The 4,536-nt window shown below is 39.7% G+C and overlaps 2 non-coding genes across 2 annotated transcripts; both read right to left on the reverse strand.

Annotated features, from left to right (window-relative positions):
• Positions 1 to 496: 496 nt before the first annotated feature.
• Positions 497 to 569, reverse strand: TRNAA-AGC (transfer RNA alanine (anticodon AGC)). Its single transcript has one exon. It is a non-coding gene; the product is annotated as a tRNA-Ala (tRNA).
• A 714-nt stretch (positions 570 to 1,283) lies between these two features.
• TRNAA-AGC (transfer RNA alanine (anticodon AGC)) lies at positions 1,284 to 1,356 on the reverse strand. Its single transcript has one exon. It is a non-coding gene; the product is annotated as a tRNA-Ala (tRNA).
• Positions 1,357 to 4,536: the final 3,180 nt, after the last annotated feature.

Here is a 4,536-nt window from a genome sequence, read left to right on the forward strand (position 1 = left end):
CAGAGTCGAGTTCAATGGTACATTGTTACATATTCAAGTGAATTAAATAGTGTTTACAAGTGCATGTGTAATCTCTTTATAAATAACTTTATGCAAATAGATTTACAGTTGTTTCACTACGATGTCTGTTTTTTGGAATAAAATTAAAGCTACAGTTGTATGCACCACTTACTGAAGTGTAAGCACCCTTACAAAACTTACATTTGAGTAAACGTGCATGGGATAGGGATAGGGCTTGCTTTTGAAAATCCACAAAATTTTATTTATTTATTTATTTGTTTCATTTATAGACCGCCCATAGCGAGTGGCTCTCTGGGCGGTGTACAAAATAAGACCTGTATGATGAAGGACAAACACATCAGTTCCAGAAGGAAAGGGGGAAACCTTTTTCAGCAAGATGACCCGTAGATCAAGCAGCCTTTTCATTGAAACAGGACCCATAAACGTTTCAAAACCACATTTCTCTGTTAAAACCACAAACTCACAAAATCCCAACTGGAGAATGCGGGCATCGATCCCGCTACCTCTCGCATGCTAAGCGAGCACTCTACCATTTGAGCTAATTCCCCTTTGCTGCCAGATTGAGAAATCTGGGGATACATTGTCATGTCATGAAACAGCATGCAACTACATCAGCAGTCTCTACTGAGATATTGTAATGTTTCAACAACAGGAAGACAGGATCACTTTCTTCCAAATCCACGCAGGCAGCAACAAAACTATAAGCTGCAGGCGGAAGTCCCTTAGCGACCGCTTCAGGGTATGAGATAATTCCCCTGTTCATTTCGTTTAACATACTGTGATCAAACAACGTTTTATAATAAAAAATACTCCCATACTGCTTGTAAGGGTGGTTTGAAGCAGGAAGTCAGACAACAAGGGCAAATACTAACGACAGTTTTTTTGTGATGTCCCATGCCGGGCATATTTTGAAAGTTCCCTCCATCAAAACACATAAGCATTAACATAAAGAAATAAATGATGGCCTGTGACGTGCTAAAGAAGAGAACTAGGTTTTGAGCTCCCATTCATCTCATCTTGCGCAGTAGAGACATAAGCAACAGGTTTGTTGTTCTAAAATAAAACATAAAGAAAACAGCCCCCCCCCACGAGAGCTGGCATCAATCCAGCTGCTTCTTACATTCTAAAAGCGACCGCTCTAGGGTATGAGGTAATTCCCCTGTTCATTTCGTTTAACAGACTGTGATCAAACAGCGTTTTTTATAATAAAAAAAAATTCACCGCAGAATTATTCTGAATATTCTTTCTCGAAAAGCGAAAACTGGAGAATGCGGGCATCGATCCCGCTACCTCTCGCATGCTAAGCGAGCGCTCTACCATTTGAGCTAATTCCCCTTCGCGTAAACGATTTCTGCTTAGCCTTTGGTGAATCACCTCAAGAAATGGACGCTTCGCCTTCCCCCCAAACCCCCATCCTATTATGAGCTCTTAATTGCCCTAAGCCTAAACAGTAGAAATTCCACGTTTAGCTCTCTTTGGAAAGGGATTAAGAGAATACAAGGAGGGCATAAATGGAGACAAATAGGCAATCATAAGATCAGTCAGACAGCTACGTGCACCATCACTGTCCGCAAACTCCAGCTAAAAAGTTTAGGGCTCTCGCTCTTTCCTAAACTACCAATGGCTGTTACTTCTGTCACATACATACAGATATCTGTCCCCTCCCTTTGGGTGAAGGATCGTCGCATCCTCCAAAGCCTGATTATACATCTTATTCAAAAATACCGAGCAGGTCACCAACTCTGTCAATCAGGTTACCAACTCTAAGCCTGCAATCCAATATATGGGTTCAATGGGACTTACTCCCAGGAAAGTGTGTATTAGATTGCAATCTAAACTATTAGTTTTCACAGCTAAAACATCCAAGCTAAACCAAGAGAACAACCTGGATTATTAAACAGGAATCTGCCTCACAAAGGCATAGTTTGGTCTGCAGCTATTGTTGTTAAGTCGACTACGACTTAAGCAAATCCTATGAATCAGCGATCTCCAACAGCATGTGTCGTGAACCAGGAAAGAAAAAAAATATGTGGCATAAAGAAAACTACCTGGAGAATGCGGGCATCGATCCCGCTACCTCTCACATGCTAAGCGAGCGCTCTACCATTTGAGCTAATTCCCCGTTATAATAACCTCCTGCAGAGTTCTGACTTCAATGTGTCCTCGTAAGCAATGAGCTGTCTAGAAAATGTTTAGATATGTATATATTTGCCAAAATTGTATTCACTCCTAAATATCCTTTTAAAATCTATTATGGTATGTAAACATAGTGTAAGCCCAGGTTTTGCGATTTCTATACACAATTTTGTAATTATAAACATGTTTTTATTTGTAAAACTCCCTGGTGATGGACCTGAGAGGTCGGAATTGCGTTGGATATTTTTGCCGCTTCCTGCTCTCCTCCATAAAGAAAATAACCTGGAGAATGCAAGGATCGATGCCGCTACCTCTCGCATGCTAAGCGAGCGCTCTACCATTTGAGCTAATTCCCCTCCCCATAGAGACTCTGTTGTGCTCAGTCTTCAGTGTGCTATCACAGGACATGTGTTGTCTAGAAAATGTTTATATGGTTCTCTGATTGGCAGCTTAATCAACAAGAAGTGAGACAAAAGCGAGGCCGCTTAATAGACTTCTGCGTTTTTTTTCTTGGGGTCCTAATGGAGAGAACATTCAAAGGGGGGGAAATGGATATCGCCTTCTTGCTTCAAGTAATCACTTTTATCAAAACTGCAGAGTTTCAAATCGTGAATTCTTGTGCCTCCCCTTAGATCAGGGGTTCTTAACCTTTTTTGTGCCATGGACCCCTCTGACAGTCTGGTGAAGCCTCTGGACCCCTTCTCAGAATAATGTTTTTAAATGCATAAAATAAAATACATAGAATTACAAAGGAAACCAATAATATTGAAATACATTTATCAAAATATTAAAAAAACCAAATTTGTGATATAGTAATATATGTGCTTCTTTATTAATGCATTAAATACAATTAAATACATTTAAAATATAGCCAAGTTAAAGTTAAATTTTATTTTTTAAAGACATAGTGAAGGCTGTTGTTGCTTAGCTTGAATAAGAACATTAAACTGTGGGGTGGTCTTTGATGAGGCAACACACATGTCATGTTTGACATCCAATCAATTTTGAATTTTTGTTTTGATGGTTACAAGTGTTGAAAATCCCAGTCGCAAAGATATATTGTTGCAAATGGAATTAAAGCTTCCATAGCTTGCTTTACAAGGTGAGGATAGGCTTCTCTCAAGGAACACCAGAATTCTCCAAGGCTTTTTGAGTCAAACTCCAATTGTAGTAAGTTTTTTGTCCTAAGATCAATGAGTTCATCTTTAGCTAGGTCAACATCTTTGATACAGTTTATATCAGAAAGAAAAGGATTGCGGATCCATGGTTCAGGTTTAATGCCATCAAGATAGAAATAATTTTTGAAAGAGTTCTGAAGTATTTTCAGGTGTTCGCAGATTGCTCTTTTCAAAGAAATTGACAGAGAATTTTGTATCTCAACTCTGTCTTGGTAAAGCACTTCCTCCAGCATTTAAAAGTTTGCAAGGATGTCGGCCTCTACTCTCTTCTTCCATATTGGCAGCTTAGCCAAGAAAGCTTGTAATTTTTCAGTAGCATCCATAATGGTGACTTCAGGACCTTGAATTGAAAGATTTATCTCATTCATGAGAGCCAATGTGGTGTAGTGGTTAGAGTGTTGGACCCTTGGAGACCAGGGTTCAAATCCCCACACAGCCATGAAGCTCACTGCCTCTCCACCTCATTCATATGGTTAAAAATATCTGCCAGGTAAGCCAACCCATGGATAAAATCCTTTCTTTCAAAGTGTTCCAAGAGTGGGGGTTTTTTTCTTTCAGAAAAAGTGAAACTTCTGCCCTTGGTTCGAACAAGCGCTTCAAGACTTGTCCTCTTGAAAGCGAGCAAACATCTGTGTGATAGAGAAGCACTTCACATTCTGCTTCCATTTCTTGACAAAATCTTTTAAAAATGTGATGATTCAGAGACCTGCTTCTGATAAAGTTGATGACTTTATGGCTGTTGACAAAACTTCTTTCAGGGTTGTTGGAAGAGTCTTTGTTGCCAGTGCATGTCTGTGTAAAAAGCAATGAGTGATGATGACATGAGGAGCTTCCTTTTTCACTAAAGTAGCAAAACCAGATGTATTACCAAGCGTCGCAGGAGCTCCATCTGTGCAAAGTGTATGAAGCTTTTCTTTCCAGTCAAAGTTTTGTTTGACTTCACCGTTTGGTGGCTGAATGACTACTAGGTGCAGAGTTGCCCAATAGTTGGCCAGCTACGTCGCATGAGTGTCTGTAGACAGGAAGACTGTGATTGCGTGCAGTCTAGTGCTGGGTCTAATAACTACTGTTATTTCGAAGTAGTGATGAGCATAAATGATATTTTGAGATATCTGCAACAACTGTAATGTGATATGAAAATATCTGTGATTTCTATTGGTGACAAAGTCACAGGTACTGCTAATACTACTGTGGTTTGTTG

This window comes from Rhineura floridana, chromosome 1 (genome assembly GCF_030035675.1).
Source record: "Rhineura floridana isolate rRhiFlo1 chromosome 1, rRhiFlo1.hap2, whole genome shotgun sequence".
NCBI classification, from domain to species: Eukaryota; Metazoa; Chordata; class Lepidosauria; order Squamata; family Rhineuridae; genus Rhineura; species Rhineura floridana.